The sequence below is a fragment of the Diplotaxodon limnothrissa genome, linkage group LG7 (assembly GCF_057381915.1).
Source record: "Diplotaxodon limnothrissa isolate DT_005_m linkage group LG7, D_limnothrissa_male_GT1.1, whole genome shotgun sequence".
Lineage (NCBI taxonomy): Eukaryota > Metazoa > Chordata > Actinopteri > Cichliformes > Cichlidae > Diplotaxodon > Diplotaxodon limnothrissa.
The window spans coordinates 67,655,085-67,672,797 of NC_140602.1; the positions used below are offsets into that span (position 1 = coordinate 67,655,085).

Sequence of the window (17,713 nt, forward strand, 5' to 3'; positions counted from 1 at the left end):
CCCTCCACCACAGCCGTGCCTTGCTCTCCTCGTGGAGCTGCACAGGACACTTGATCCGAGTCATATCAGAGGGTTTAAATGGCTTTAAATGAGGGCTCTGGGGAGTGGTGAAGGGGTAAGGAGGTGTGTGTGTGTGTGTGTGTGTGTGTGTGTGTGTGTGTGTGTGTGTGTGTGAGGGGGTGGAGGGTGGCTGGCGAGGGGGCATTCTGGGAACTGGTCATGCTGAGGCCTTCCTTATGGCTCTCTATGAGAAATGGAGAGAGTGTGACAAGAGCCAAATGGAAATGACAGCCAACTGGTTTGACTTCCTCTGCCATTCACACACACACACACACACACACACACACACACACACACACACACACACAAACTTCCATCCTCTATTTTTTTGTTTTTGTGTTTTTTTGTCTCTTCCATAATTTTGTTTTGGAAATACACCAGCTCGTGTTTCGTCTCGCTGAGAGCCACCAGCTCTCTCCAGCTTTCATGTGTCCATCCTGCTCCAGCCCTCTGCTACTTAAGGACCTTTGTTTAGCCGCCGCAGAGCTGAGGGCAGATTTTGGCAGACAGGCAAGTGCTGATAGGGACAAACTCCATAATGCAGAGAGAACCGCGTGCCAAGAGGCTAATAGCAGCTTTAAAAAAGTAGAAGCTGGAGGAACAAAGCGTCAGCTTTGGTGGGTCTGCCAGCGGAAAATATCTTCTGCATGCTGTTGTTCTTCAGAAGAGTGATGAGCTCATTATATGTGTACTGAGGGGCGGCTCAATCTCTTAGGACAGGTCAGAGTTTAAAACCAGAATCATTACCTTTGATATTACCATCACAGTATTCAGTTCAATTCAATTCAATTTTATTTATATAGTGCAAAATCTCAACAACAGTTGCCTCAAGGTGGTTTATGTTCTAAAATAAAGACCCGACAATAATACAGAGGAACCCCAACAATCTAATGACCCCTTTTGTGCAAGCATTTGGAGAAAGTGGGAAGAAAAAACCTTTTTTAACAGGAAGAAACCTCTGGCAGAACCAGGCCCTGTCTTGATCAGTTGGGGGTGATGGACAGAAAACAGGACAAGAGATAGCACTTCTGTTCTTTCTAGAACAGAACTGTGGCTATATTAGATTAATCACAACATAATGAAAATCCAGACCTCCTTGGGTTAAACAGATGTGAAGGAGAACATTTTCTACTCATTTGTCAAAATTAAGAATGAACTGAGATGATCCAAACTGCTCAAACTTCAGAGAAGGTACTTTAAATTCACCTGACTAGCTTAACCTGCCTGCTTTAAAGAGAGACATTAAATCTATTCCTTCAAGATACCAAATGCTGACACTGGGCACAGAGTACCAGAAAAGGTTCACTGCACAAGCTGTTCTTGCAGAATAGAATAGAATACCTTTTATTGTCACTATACACATGTACAATGAGATACAGAGCATCTCCTAGGCCAGACCATCCCAAAGTGTGTGTGTGTGTGTGTGTGTGTGTGTGTGGGGGGGGGGGGGGGGGGCAGAGCCATTGCAGGGGGGGGGGGTTGGACACTGCTAGCACGGGGCGCCCACACAAACGCAAAGCAGGAGATGAAGCATCACTGAATAATATATCTGCCCTTTGGTTTCACCTGCACAAGTGCCGAGGTAGGTCTTCCCTGCAGGGTTGGTTTTCCCTTCGTCGGGAGCAGCGCTGGGCTGTTCAGGTCACGGACAAACAGGATCCTATATTCTTGATCTTTAGTTCACAAACACTTCTTGTAATGACTAACTACTCCTGACATTTTGGAGATGTTAGCTCTTTATACAGTAAAGTTACACCGTTCAAATCACAGACAAACAGGATCCCACAGCTGTTTATGTTTTTGAACCCATTTTGCACAGAGAGACATTTTTTGAAAAATGTATTGATAGCAATGTTGAATATTATTACACAGGAAAAAAACATGTACACATAAAATATCACACCGTGACGCCTCTGCCTTTCTAAATGGAGGGACAGTAACTGCGTGTAAATGTAAGCATGTAAAACCTGCAGACAGTCAGTATTTTGTCTCTATCTGCCATTCTGCAATTCATCTCATGCAAACAATAACGTGGCGCACAGCATGACGTGAAAAAAGGCACATACCTTTGACATTGCGTGACGAACTCTGTATTCCTCGTCCACACGTAAACGCAAAAAAAGGAGTTTTGAAAAATCTCGGTGACTCGAAACGGCGTTTACGTGTGGACGAAACAGCTTCAAAAATACCCGTGTAGGTGTAGACGTAGCGTAAAAGAGTTAGTAGTTTATTTTATTACTACCTGTAACTTATTGCAGATTACTTGTATTTGAGGTGTGAAATAAACCACAATGGAACAAAATAGGGGTGTGCGCGCGGAGGGGGGGGCAACATTTTTCTTGTAAAACAAAGGGGGGCCTAGCAAAAAAAGCTTGGGAACCACTATCCTAGGCAGTTGTGTAGTCTCTGTTCTTGTCCTTGGATTGGGGGGATGGAATGTGTTGTCAGTGCATGTGCGAGTTCAGGGTGGTTATGGCTTTTAGTAAAGACCTTCCTCACTATGTCCTGGAGACACAGTGAGGAAGGTCTGAGGAAGTCACTGGAGGACTGCGGGAGAATCGATAAGCTGGCATTAAGTGCTGAGTACTTGGAGTGTGATAAGCTGCCATTGGCATGTCGGGCTGGAAAATCAAAGCCACAAAGTGAGAGTAAAGTTAGAGCTAACCATAGCACCAAAACAAAAGGAAAAGTTGCCCTTGAGGTTTAATAGCAGAGAGAAAAAAGGAAGGGGAAAAAGACACCAGGCAGTACTTGTATCATACAGATGTTGGAAATTGGAAATGATGTCATTCCAGCCACCTTTTCTCCTTCTGTGCGACCCCGCCTGCGGAGGCCTTGCGTAGCTTGGAGATCATTTGGGGTGTGTGGGTAGTGTAGCTGGTCAGTGCAATGGTAACACATATTTGGAATGATAGCTTGGAGTTTGAAGTTAAGCACACATAAGAACAAGGCATACACAGAGAGGCGTTATATGTAACACATGTAGGAACTATGGGTGGATTAGATCATTATTCAACAGTGAAAGGTGATGCTACAACTTTTCAGCAAGAAAATGATGTTTGTGCCTCCCTAGTCACACTGGGAAGAGAAAAAGCACCGGTGAACAGGAGGTAAGTGGCACTGGACTGATGTTTTGCTGATGGGAAAGTTTCATTAATGCTACTGAAATGCAGACAGCGGTATAATATTAGACAAAGCAGTGCTTAGTGATGTAGGAAGGACCTCTTCCCAGCAAGCGAACACGTGTCTCTGCTATCCAAAACTTACAGCACATATTGGTCAACAGTATATCGTTGTGCTGTCTTGGGAGGGAGACAGGACAAAAGCCACACTGTGTCTCTGAATGCATTCCAAGCAAGAAAAAACAGGAGGTGTTTTGATCCTTAGCAAGGTGGACCAGTACATGCATCATGTTTCTTAGTGTGCATGAAGGAGATTTTTAAAATGCAGCTTCAATCTTAAGCTTAAAATTTGATGTTCTGTATCCCTGCCTGTTCCTTCTGCTGCTGGTTTATTTGCTGTTAACAGCAGGTTGTGTCTCCCTCTCAGACCTCAGGATGTAGAATTCATCATGGTGCACATGCTGAAACCAGATCCCCATTGGTTCCTGGGGCCTCCCTTGTCCTCACACCGGGCGTTTATGGCAAGCGTGCTACAGTTACAGCACTGCAGTTGAGGCTAGACGGCCTTTTACTGCCAAAGGATGGAGCATTCCTCCATTTTTGTCACAGCTATTTGCTCCTCGCTGCCCCTCTGTCCCAAAGGAGAAACCAGAAGAAAAAGAAGAAGGAGGAGGTAGGAAATTGAGATGATGCAAAGAGCTGGATCACACTCGCTTTGCTTTCCAGGACGAGGGAATTCCGCATCCATGTAAAAGAAACATATGAGCAGCTCTGCTGACTGGCATGTACACAGCACTGCATCATGAGAGAACCACACTGGCATGCAAATGACTCCATTTTACATTTCAGGCTTTACATTTAACCAAGCAGATGCAAGATTATTCCCATCAAACATGCAAATTCTGTGCAGGATGTTAAAAAGTGTATAAAACTAAAAAACTGTCAGAACAACTCACACAGTCTCCACAGGCCTCAGACAGCATGTTAAATATTAAAGTTCATGACAGTAAAGTTATAAAAAGACTGAAAAAGTGTGGCTTTGCTGCAAGTTATTGCTGCTAAAGGTGTTTCTACAAGTAACTGACTGATGATTCAATGATGTATTTAGTTTTTCACTGTAGTGCAGAGAGTCCTCTGAAAGCGTGCTTTTACCTATCACACTTCAACTGAAGTGATGTCAGAGACTCAAACTGTGTCCAACTGTCAAACAGGAAAGAGGTTTGGAGGTGTGATGAGTCCTGATTGCAGCAATTCAGAGGAAGTAAGTTTGTTAGCCACTCAACAGATGAAACAATACTTAACTACTTATTTCCTACCCTTAACCTTTGGATAACAAATGAGAGAAAAGAAAAAAATGGAAAATGATGTAAATGACAAGATAGAGCTCGCTCTGTTTGAGATATGAGGAATGCAGGAAAGAGAGAAACATGATCAAATATAACAAAAGAGCTTTTTTTCTGTCTTTTGTGGAACATTTGAGTCATAAACCTCAGTATGTCTCTTTTTATTGCCTATCTATAACAGCCTGTTTGTAAAAAAAATTAACGTTTTTCTATTCGAGTGTGTAAGCTGATGAAAGAGTGCTGGAAAACTTTGAGTACTGACAATAATTCTTGTTGGTTTTCTCTTTAATTACCAGCTTCATTATTAACAGTCAGGGCTTGCGTGTGTTTGGTTATACTGCAGTCCTATTTTTTATGATAATGTTAAAATAAGAGTCAGTGATAGGGTTAGGATTGTTCCTAAAATAACTCTGCTTATTGACTCTGGTGACACTTGGTGTACAATAAGTTTTTCTAACCATCGAAAGAATGTTTGGATCCAAACTGCCGACTCTCAGCTCATCAGATGATCAAATGGTCCTGGAAGGGTGTTGATGTTTGATGGATACTTCACCATTTGTACAGAACAAGAATGTAACAAAGTGTGTGGACCACCAGGACAGAGATTACAGGACACCTTTGAGCCATCGTTAGGCTCTGACATCCAGAGGACGGTCATTCTTGGCTTGGATCTGTGTCCGTGTTTGGAGTCCCATCAGATCTGTTGGAGACCTCCTCTTGCTGTGAGTCCCCTCTGGCAGCTCAGCTGGAAGTCTGAGAAGACGCAGGGACTCAAACGGTCAGTAAACACAGGTTTCTGTGATCTTAGCTGCAGGTCTGCTGAGCCCCCACAGTGCCAAGCATCCAGGGGAACACCCTGTCCGCAGGGACCAGACCAACTCCAGTAGCACACAGGTCACCTCTGAAACTGCCTGCACATGTTGTGTTTCTTCTTCATTCACCTCTTTCACTCATCATGTTTACACACCTCTCTGCATTTAAATATGAGTTATTATTATTCTTTCTCCCAACCAGTCACGGCAGATGGCCACCCCTCCCTGAGCCTGGTTCTGCTCGAGTTTTCTTCCTTTTAAACTGGAGTTTTTCCTTCCCACTGTTGCCAAGTGTTTTTTCATAGCAGGTCATGTACTTGTATTATTGTAAGATATCTACCTCTACTGTTGTTGTCATTTGGCGCTATATAAATAAAGTTGAACTAAACTAAATTCTCTTGAATTGAATAAAGACTCAAAGTTTCCTCACTTTGAGGAGAAAGGGCAATTTGCACCTACGTCACATATCCATCAGGTCACCCCACCATCATATTCTCCATTCTGGACACATTAGCATACATGAGTGCCCCTCGCTGTAGTATAATCTTCAAGTTATGGTTGTAGCTTTTCCCTAATAAAACCACTATTCTTGCATGATTTCATTGTATAAAGTGGCCCAGAAGGAACACACAGAGATGATGTCAGTCACATAGAAGAAAAGTCACTCTGACATCTGAATCTCCACTCTGCTGCTTTCTGTTGTAAGTGGAAGCTCAAAGGTGAACACGGTTTGGTGTGCTTAAAGTGTGAAGCGAGGCTCTCAGTGTGTTGACTCAAACTGTGGAGCCTCCTCATGCCTGCAGGTTAAAGGGTGACAGACCACACAGACGGAGCCACTTCATGACCCCCCCCCCCCCCCCCCCCCCCCCCCCCACACACACACACACACACACACACACACACACACTGCAAAACCTCCAAACACTCGGTGTAATCTGAGTCTCATCTGTGATTTGCTCTCTGCTCATCACAACAATAAATGCTGTGTCACACAACAAGACAACAAAGTGTATTTACTGCTACTGGTGTGTTAAACATGCCCAAACACACATAGACAACACACTGACACTGTGAGCTGTAACAGGTGGAGAATTTCGGTGGAGATTTCCAAAGACCTCAAACCATCATGAGAAAAACTGAGTCCTCCTTTACGGTTCTAATAAGAATTAAGAAGGAGGTATCAGCCAGGTGCTGCTTATCAAATGCACTTAATTACCTGATCATCAGGAAACAGATGTTTTAGAGGTTTGCTGGTCTGGAGAATTCATGTGTGCTCCAGTCTTTATCCCAGCCCATTCACCTCAAGGTCAAGGCTTCGCAAAGCTACAGCTGATATAGATACAAGATTCCCACAACAAGTCTGTGCACACAAATGTTTCCCCCACAAATCTGTGATTTATCAATATTTTTGTCCCTGGATTTGTTCGTACTTCAGGAACAAATCAGAAGTCAGTCTGACCAGGCTTACAAACAAATACCAGCTTGGCATCCTTAAGAATTTAAACATGAATTCAACAAACATGTATTCATTTTAAATTTATCAATTTAAAATGAACACTACTTTTAATATTGCAATAATTATTGTTGTTATTTTTATTATTGCCTTTTATTGGTTGTAGGTCATTGTTAATAGTTTTCCAAAACAGTCGCAAAATTCTCAGAATTAAAATTTTTGAAAAGCATGTGAATAAAAAAACCACTAAAGGCCAAAGGTTTATGGTTTAACACTTGAATTTAAACATTTTATTATTTCTTGTCTTAACTTATTGTCAATGTTCTTAAATGTTCTTATTGCTTATTAAAAATGACTTTCATCATTGCTGGACGTCGTCGCTCACAGTACCATTTCTTGGCATTATGTCATCAATGCTGGAGAATCTGGATTTTTTTCTCACTTCTGGCTGACAAACCACCTTTACTCTCTTTTCTTCTTTTTCTTTGAAGTCTGTTTGTCTTTTTCACAACTACTTTGATTGCAGATCTTTTTTTTTTTTTACACTAACCAGAGTGAGTGTTTCAGGGGAAATAATTGCCGTTGTTTCAGCTCGTCACTTTTTATTTATTTGCTTTAAATTTCCATCACTCCTGTAGAAACACTTTGGAAAGCTACGCCTCTTCTGGCTTCCTCCTTGGATCTCAGACACAATCCTTCCTGTTTTCTACAATCACAGTATCCAAACTCTATAGAGATTGCACAAGAATGCTGGTTCTAAATGATTCTGATCAAAACAGGCCAGTATGCATTTTTCATACATCAGATGGTATTTTTATGCTTTTGGTTTATTTTTTTTCTTCTAGGCAGGAATGCTTTAATGCAAATATTAACCAATAGAAAGGCTGACTGAAATGCTGTGGTGTGTATATAAAAGAATGCTTGTGAAAGTAAAACTGATCCAGAAGATGCCCAAACTACCAACATAGTCACAATGTCTCCTTCAGTTCAGCAAGTTGACTAAGCAGAGAAGAACTCTTGTAGATAATGATAATAATAATGATCTGCAGCTGCTTTTATCAGCACAACTCTCAATCATCCCTAACTTTAAGCCTTCACTTTAAGCACCAACCAGTAGTAGATAGATATCTATAAGATAACTAATCCTCTGCAAGGTTTTAAAAGGAATAAATTAGCTGAAACCAAAATGGGGTTTTTTGTAGCAGGATTAAACATGTTTACTTCTGCTGTAAAGTTGGGACATTTTAACATGCGTGTCTATGGGGACTGACAAGCTTCTATTCAATTCAATTTTATTCAATTTTATTTATATAGCGCCAAATCACAACAAAAGTCGCCTCAAGGCGCTTCATAGATACAGAGAAAAACCCAACAATCATATGACCCCCTATGAGCAAGCACTTTGGCGACAGTGGGAAGGAAAAACTCCCTTTTAACAGGAAGAAACCTCCCGCAGAACCAGGCTCAGGGAGGGGCGGGGCCATCTGCTGTGACCAGTTGGAGAGAGAAGGAAGACAGGATAAAAGACATGCTGTGGAAGAGAGACAGAGGTTAATAACAGATATAATTCAATGCAGAGAGGTCTGTTAATACATAGTGGGTGAGAAAGGTGACTGGAAAGGGAAAAACTCAATGCATCATGGGAATCCCCCAGCAGCCTACATCTATTGCAGCATAACTAATGCTGGGCTTACACTGTGCGATTTTTGGCCCATTTTGAGCCGATTTTTGAGTCGTGCGACCGTTTTGGCGATCGGCCCAATTTTGGCCTTCATCGTGCGTCGTGCATCGTGTAGTATACGTGGGGTAACGAGAAGCGATTAACACCTCACGACCAGCTCCCGATCATCAATCGCTTGGTCGTGAGGATTTCAAACCTGTTTGAAATCCTCCCGACCGTCGTGAGGGTGGCACCGCAGTTTGTCACACTGCGCACGCGCAAACACAAATGTCAGTGAAAAAGACGGCGCAGCACGGCTGTGCAGCGTGTGATCTGGACACAAGCGATGGAGGCACAACTTGTAGAACTTTGGAAAGCTCATCCGAGCCTTTTCGATGTGGCCTCACAAAATTATCACGACCACAACAACCGTGAAAATAGTTGGATCTACACTGCTGCTCAATCACAGCTGCCTGATCAATGTTTTTCATTAGCAATTTAGCAAAGTTGATGGTGGTGGTGGCGTGTCTGTGTGAGTGAAAGACAGAGAGAGAGAGCGAGCGACAGAATTTCTGTTATAACCTTCATTTTATGGACGCACAGTGTGAGCACTCAGGTCGCATCAGAGCATCGGGTCGTATAGTGTGAGACCTGCATCGTGACCTATGAACTTCTAACCCCTGCGAGTCAATCGTACAGTTTGAGCAGGAGCTGAATCGCGCGACTGAAGAAATCGCACAGTGTAAGCCCAGCATTAGGGAGGATTCAGGGTCACCTGGTCCAGCCCTAACTATATGCTTTAGCAAAAAGGAAAGTTTTAAGCCTAATCTTAAAAGTAGAGATAGTGTCTGTCTCCTGAATCCAAACTGGAAGCTGGTTCCACAGAAGAGGGGCCTGAAAACTTCTGCATTCACCTTCAAATGGACATAAAAGTAACTGCAGCTTTTGGCTTTTGGTGGCTCCACTTGGTTCCACTTTGCAGCACTTAATACAAATGTCTGTGAATCTTCTTTTGCGATTTTGAATTTGAGTCAGAAACCTGAAAGCTGAATTTTCCTTCATCATGGTGGTCTAATTTCCCACAGACACCTCACATACGTAACAATGTGTTTCTGCCATCTCTTGAAATAGTTCTGGTTTTAACCTGTCCCTCCTCTGAGCATCATCATTCATCATTGTCTAATTTCTGCTACATAACACCACAGCATCCATTTACCCTCCATCCCTTGCTGGAACACACCACGCTATATTTGTCTCTTCAATGAGGAAGGGGGCATTCCACAGGCTTTCTGGGTAATCACAGCGTCTGGCTCAAAAGGCATTCGAGGAGTCTCGCTGGACCTCAGTGCCAACCTTGGATTTACTTTCCTCCTATTTCAGAGGGCAACAACATCTTTTAAATGGTGGGGTTTATTCATCCACAACAACAACAAACCGAACCAAAGGCTCGTGAAATCAGGGCCAGCACTGAGACGGGGTTACGGTCCCTGTAACGAGGCAGAGTCTGGTGTCAGGTACCAGCAGTGAAACGGGGCACCACTGTGGGCTCGGCTGTCCCTGCTCTCTGATCAGTAATTGTATTTACCTTGTCTCTCTCTTCCCTCCATTAAGGGCAGTAATGAGAGGAGTTGTGAGTTGAGGAGTTTGCTGCTGATGACGGTCCTGAGGATTCTTAACAGACAGCTGCTGGCTCGGTGTCAGGAGAAGTCCTGCTGATCGGTTTGACAGCTGTGACCCGCTGCAGGCTGGGCCAGCACCGGCGCTGCTCGCTGATTTCCAAAACAAGAAACTAAAATTTCTGCAGCTGGCTAACACAACTAATATTGATATTAACTGTACCTAAATATTCTCATTCCATCTCTATATTGTATTATTACTTCTGTCTTCTTGTTATGTGGGACTATTCCCTGTCTGTGCATCCTTGATGAGAGATTTCTCCTTACGTTAATCTTTTGTTATATGTTGTAAAACGAGTCTATGACTCTGTGCTTGATACATAAACTGCACCTAGAATTGAATTGCTATTTTTTAAAACCAATATTGGACTTGTAATATTTCTCCCTGTAATCTACTGATTGATAATGTAACTATAACTACAATTTGCTATGCCTATATGATGGAAAGAGTTTGGGGAAAAATCCAAAATTTAGCCCATCTGCATGTCAAGGTCTTCTGCTCGGGCATGTCCGGACAGCTTCCAGCGCGACTGCGTCGTGTGGATCGCAAACTGGAAACTCAGTTTTCACCACCTGTGTGCACTTCACAGATTCTTTCAAACTGACCTAAATTCACTGTGGACTGTCACTGTTGATGATTAGAGTTGAGTCACTGGTTACATCCAAGCATTTTTCCCCAAGGAAGAGACCAGAGTGTCAGGTTTTGCACCATGTTTTTGTTCCCTGGGGTGAGGCTGTCAGTATAGACTTCTACTGTAATGTCCTGACCAAACCATTTAAACTAAACAGTGGTGCTGGCTCAGTGTCATTTGAAAACTTAGCATAATCCTCAGTCACCATCTGGATCCTTCACCAGATCTGCCATCCTGTGACATTGTTAACACGTATAACAGAACTTCTGAGAAATCTGAAAATAGCAGCCATGTTGAAAATAGTACAGAGACGCACACGAGAATGAATGTGAAATTTAATATTTTTTTTGATTTTCTTGGATATGTTCTCAGAACATTTTGATCATATCTCATACATCTTTGATAAAAACGATGGAGATTTTGCCAACATTCAGCAGGAAACTTACAGATTTACTTCAGAAACAGCCCCCTGGGACAGAGTCCTGTAAGATTATCAGCATGTTTCCAGCTCAAAAATTGAGCTTATTGAATCAAAATCTTGCTCAGCCTCAGCAACAGCTCATAAAAAGTTATTGAAAGCAGAGGATTTCTGGTGGTTTGCTGTTATTCTTTGCTGTGGTTTGCTGTTAACACAACAGTTTCAGTTTCACTACTGTCTTCCTTTGCTGTAGTCTCCTGCATTGCTGCCACCTACTACACTGGAGTGGAGCAACCTGTTGCATCGTGCATGTATAACTAAAGTGTAAAAAACAGTTGCTAATTTTTCAGATGTAAACAGACTCTGATGTCTCGCCTTCTAGAGTCTTTAGACTGTGATAGGAAAAGTTAAGTGTCAGAGTGTTTAGATGAGGTCAAAGATGTGCCATCACACTTTAATATTCTGGTTTCTCTGGTTTCTTCTTTTAATATATTACAGGAGCTTGCTGTCATAGATGGGCTTTGTTCAGAATGAGATGTTCAGAATCTTTCAGTAATTCAGCCCCAAAGGGTTGCTTGATAAAGAAAACTGATGGCATTTCAAGGTCAGACTTGTTCCAGGAGACTGAATCCTCTTCATGACTTTTGTTGTGTTGGGTGAACATTGAACACAAATGTTCACCCAACACAGCAAAAGTCAGAATGTAGTTTGGGGGAGTTTTTGTTTCCCTGCAGGAGTCAGATGATCTGTTTTTGTTGTGTTTAGTGGCCCAGCTGTTCGGTCTAAAGCATGAAAACATGATGCCTGACATGAGTCCAGAGCTGGGACGTATTTATAAGCTGGGTCATGTGATGAGAGACAGGAATTCAAAGTGAGGGCCGGCGTTCCTACACAGCCACGAGTCCACTGGGATCCTCTGAACAAAGCTGGATCCCAGATTTCTAAGGAAGCTGCGGGAATCCGGAGAGGCCGGCATTAATAATCTGCCATGGTCAACATGATAAAACTACAGAACAAGTTGATCTGCAGAGGTTAAGTGAAAGAAAGAAGTATGCTTTCTTTATCACACCCACAGGATTGATATCACTTTCAGTCTTTGGCTGGAAAACGTGCTGAGCCAACCAGAGCTTTGTTAGCAGCATTAGCAACAAAGCTCCGGCTCCCCACACTAAGGTGTCTGTTGGCTTTATATTTAACTCCAAAGATTGTGCAGAGTGTGTGAAAACAAAAATAGTGGTTTAATTGCATATATAACACAATATAAAGCACGGCGCTGGTATGTCAATGCTTTGAGTGGTCAGTAAGACCAGAGAAGCAGTATGAAATTACTACCGATGTTTGCGACTAGGCGTCGCTATTTTTACTAGTCGGGAGCAGAAGTACTAGTCCTTTAATCTAATTGTTTTACATTTAATTGATTCCCAATGATGGTAAATTGCTGTGTCCTAATGTTATACAACCATTCATTAATGAAGAATGTGATTAATGGTTAAAAATGCCTTTGTTTAATGACTATTTGACATTAAACAGTTCTCAAATATAACTTGATATCTGTTTCTTAGTTTTAGACTTTTTTCCCTCATTTAGCTGACTAAGAAATTAGTCACCAGGAACATCTCTAGTAAAAACCATCTTATTTAGTATTTAGACTCCTCCCTGTGGCAGAGAAGGAACACAGTGACAAGAATAGGCATCACAAATGTCTCGATGCATGGATAGGTTCATCGTGAGCTGTTGTAAGTAGAAAAGTACAAATAAAATCTCTCATCTGTACAGTTCAGACTTTCCCCAACCTGATCTGTTACCACGTATTATGGCTATTCAAGCTCCATCATACTAACTCTGCATTTTCCACCTTTGCCACAGAGATTCAGGAACTATAACTATAAAAATAGCTTCCACAAAACTTGATTTTTACACAAATCAATTTCTTTTCTCGAGTCTGCCTTCATCCTTTGAGTCCCCTCTTCTGTCTAATGTAGTTCCCTCTCTGTGAACTCCAGTTGCAGGAAAGTCAATCATATTTCGAAGGTGCTGGTGCCACCCCATGTACCCCCTTTGGACATGTCCCTGCTGTCTTCACAAAAGAAACTTTATACATAATGTAAACTATGTAACTATATGAAATAAACCAAACTTGCATTTCAATATATGTCAACTGAATAAATAAATTGTGCTCTTCCTAAATGTTCTTCATAAACGTCTGGACAAACTGAGTGTATGTTTATGTTTTTCACATCATGTTTCAGGCTAGACCATAATGACTCACATTCTGAAGTATAATTAATGCAGTGTCATTTTAGGAAATAAATACAATGCTTAAAATACAACGAAACAGCAATAAAACCATTGGTGGGCGTGTCTAATATGAAATGCATAACTCAGAAAAACTCTCCAGACATACCTGTTTATTTTATTGTGTCTCGTGACGTCTTTTTCTCGGCTATTATGGCATGTACTTTTTTATTTACTTCACTCTTTTGTGTTGAACAACATTTTGTGACAGTTTTTCTGTTAAAAGCGCTCAATAAATAAACGTTACATGAAGTCAACCTGGGCTTTATAGTAGAAAAGGACGTTCAGTCTAAAGTCTCAGGCTTCAGTCCACAAACACAACAAACCCAACAACTGTAGAGCAGTAAATCTGTAGCTCCGACCTAATCCTGTTCTGTGTGTGTGTGTGTGTGTGTGTGTGTGTGTGTGTGTGTGTGTGTGTGTGTGTGTGTGTAAAGCAATCTGCCAGCAGTGGGGGACAATGCAGTAGTTGTAGTGTTGGTGGTTTACAGCAGGCAGCAGGTGTGAAGGCTGACACCTCTGCTGTCAGTCTGCAGGTCTGGCCCTTTTTATTTTTGTTAGAATTAGAAGTCCATTATTGTCATTAATAAAAATATAAAGTAGAATTTGGTAAGACAAAGCAGTACTTGTTCATTTTTTTATTTGTCGTGTTTAAGACTTTGAAAATGAAATAAAAGATCCTCTGCCAGACCTCCTTTAGCACAGCATCACCTGGTGGAAGCTGAGCGGCCTCCTGCAGTGTGTCTGTTGCAGTGGGGTCCAGCTCAGGTGATAACTGATGTGTCTGAGGGTCAGGGGCAGCTATATCGGTGGTGTGAGTCCTGTTGACCTCGGTCCCAGGCTGACAATCAGCCTTTATTTCCTCCTGGAGACCAACCAGCCCCTCCTGTCACTCATCCTGCCGAAGTGAAACAACAGAGGAGGATGAACGGAGGGTGCTCAGCTCTGAGCCAGTGAGAGGACACAGACACAAGATGAAAAAGATGCAGAAAATTCAGAAATATGGCTGTAGGACCCATCGTCTACTCATACTTAGTTATGGCAAGTCTTGAGCCGTCTCTTTCCGAAGGTCGTTCCAAGTTTTCCTTTGGGAATTGGCTGCTTTTTCTCTCATTTTCAGTCCAATCCTTAAGTTACTTAACACCACAAAAGGACACTTAAATGAATAGATGAACCAGTGGTGTGTCTACACACACAACTTAGCAAAGTATGCTTTCATATCATGTTGATATGATAAAATGTTTATCGAATTTGAATTTTTGACTACATTTCAATCACTTCGGTTGTTACAAAAAGCTAGAACTCTATTTATGAGACAGGATGTTTAGTTAATTAAAAACATGGGTGTTCCCATCATTATATTGATTGGTACTCTAATAAATTTATATTATAGGAATTTATATTAAACCTGAATGAAAAATATTAAATCTGACTATTATTTAGTTTCCTGTCATGTAAAAATCTAACTTGAAATCAGAGCTACAAACACGTCTTCTAAGTCTTTTGCAGATCTACACTCGCTCCACCTGATTCAATAAGTCAGGGACATAAGTTAACTGTTACTGTCCGTCATATTAGTGTTTCACAATACTTTCATTGCTCAGCTATATGAGTAGTTTATAGGATTATTTAACACATCCTTGACATGTTTCTGATGAATTGCTTTAATAAGAATCTTCTTTTATGTGACACAAACTTGTGTAGTCTCATTTTAGTGTTTTGGTGACAGGACAGCCTGTAATGTTAAGTTGTCTTTTAAAAAACTACTATTTATCATGATGCATTAAATGAATCACTTCAGTAAAGTATTGCAGAAAAACCTGTCACATGTGGAGTGTCATACCTTGATTTTTAAGACTTGTCCTCGTATGAAGTGATTTGCTCATCAAACATCACTTTTTATCACAGTTAGTCATTAGTGGACAAGCCAGGCTCTGGTTGTGTCGATCACCCTCCGTATTTCCGACCTGCCATCTGTCGACCAGCAGCCTCCTTTGCTCCTAGCCGTAGCTTCAATACTTCACTTCAAATTTGCCAGCCGGGTACACATCACTGTCTCTTATTTCACGTATTGTTGCTACACTAACTGCTGGTCTCTTCTGTAGTTTGGGCATTTCTTCCACAGCAGCTCAAAAGTTTTTCATTTTATATAGAAACAGGTCTGAACTCATAGTCAGAGCCTCTGAGCAGGAGGATCCACATCCATGGATTTATCTATCACGCTTTTTCTACATTTTGCAATAATGCGTCTTACTGTCTATTCCACGTTTAACGTCAAACATACAGTATTTAGCAGTACTTGAGTTAATGTACTTTCTCACTTTAAGCCATGGAAAAAACAGACATTACCCGGAGGTCAGGGTCAAGAGCATTTGCTGCCCAGGGACACCTCAGTAGGCACGAGATGCCGTGATGAGCACTGCTGCTGTGGTAGAAGCCTCGTGGGTCCTGATGGCCATTTAAATTATCCAGTATGAGGAGCTGACTTGTGGATCCATTTTGAAACAATATTTACGACCTGAACTTTATCTGTGAGACAGAGAAGCTTCAGTCTGCAACTGCCTTCTCGTTTTACTCCGACAGCAACCTCACGTTCATCCCGGAACGTCTCAGCACGAGGATTTATTTCCCCCCCGCTATCCGTCATTTTGTCAGAGCAGGTGTTTCTATCTCTGCGTTTCTTTTCTTTTTTCAAACGGCAGATATCTCATTTTAGAATGAAGCTCTTCATTTGGGGCAGGCGTTAGTGATCGGACGGAGTGAGGCGGTGGAGGAAAGGGTGAGGGTAGGTTAAACCCCCGGAGACCTGCCCCTGACTCTGGCCATAAGCCAGTCAGGGTGTACATTTCCCCCCCCGAGTTCCGGAAAATTGGCGAGATTAATGCTGTGGCAGAGGGATGGTGGTGCTGATGGCGTTTCCAGATGGCCAGTGGATTCGGCGGTGGTGGCGTTGGCGCGTCACAGCGTGCCCTCCGACCGCAGCCCCGGCTTTATGAGTCGTGTAAAATTGCTTCAGGCCTGAGGCCCGGGCCCAGTCAGCAGCAGTTTGGGACACCTTGTTATCTGTCTCTCAAATACTGTGTCCCTCCACAGGACAGCATTTCCCATTAGTTTGGTTTTTATGTTTCATTTCATTCAGTTAAAGTGCAAAGACTTCTGCTGAGGATCATTTTGCTTTGAAGTGACATAAATAACATCCCCAGACTGCTTTAAATACAGCAAGGATGCTTAAATAACAGGAACATATCATGGAGAAAGACTCAGTTACAAACACTGCAACAAAAGTGGGTCAACTTAGTTGGAGTGTCAAGTGTAAAGAAGGTCTGCCAATCTTTGATACCATATGAAAGTTTTCAGTGAAAAACAAAGTTTACGAGTCTACTGGCCTGCCTCAGAACCTTGAGCAATATGTATCGGTGAGAGAACCATGTTTTTGGAGCCTTGTTATGAAAAGAGTGAAAAATGTAAAGGTCTCTATGAGAGTGGATTAGCACAACACCAGAAGTTCAGCCTCTGGGAGCAGGAATGTGGAAATCTGCACATTAGATTCAAAAGTAGAAGTTCAGATTAGCAGAGGTGAAGCTTAGCCAATAGCTCGAGCTACACCCACCTGTATTTCCACCCACCTGTCATTCCATGTGGCCATGCACCTCATAAACAGAACTGTTTTTGCAGCAGCTTGGAAACATGTTTATTTCTGCTTCAACATTAGACATTTTAATTTCTACATCTTTTGGCTATAGGGAGTCGCCACCATGGATCATTTGCTTCTATCCCTAGCATCTTCCTCTGTTACACCAACCCCCTGCATGTCCACTGCATCCATGATGGATGATCCAACCGCAATTCAGTTAAATTCAATTCAATGAAAATCAATTGTATTATCCAAGCACAGTTACCGACAATCAGACAAGCACTTAGCGACAGTGGGAAGGAAAAACTTCCTTTTAGCAGCAAGAAACCTCTGGCAGAAGCTCAGGGAGGGGAAAACATCGTCCATGACCAGCTGGGGATGAGGGAAGGAAGACAGGACAAAGACATGCTGTGGAAGAGATCCAGAGATTAATCATAACTAATAATTAAACACAGAGTGACAATCCCCCAGGAGGGCTCAGTGTCACCTGTTCCAGCACTAACTCTATGCTTTATCAAAAATGAACATTTTGAAGGCTAATCTTAAAAGTAGAGCTAGTGTCTGTCTCTTAGATCCACATTGGGAGCTGGTTCTACAGAAGAGGGGCC

At 42.1% G+C, this 17,713-nt stretch overlaps 1 long non-coding RNA gene across 1 annotated transcript; it reads right to left on the reverse strand.

Annotated features, from left to right (window-relative positions):
* Positions 1 to 9,202: 9,202 nt before the first annotated feature.
* Positions 9,203 to 16,221, reverse strand: LOC146629663 (uncharacterized). Its single transcript, XR_014906426.1, has 3 exons — positions 15,315 to 16,221; positions 14,504 to 14,607; positions 9,203 to 14,369 (listed from the first exon to the last, which is right to left on the reverse strand). It is a non-coding gene; the product is annotated as an uncharacterized LOC146629663 (long non-coding RNA).
* Positions 16,222 to 17,713: the final 1,492 nt, after the last annotated feature.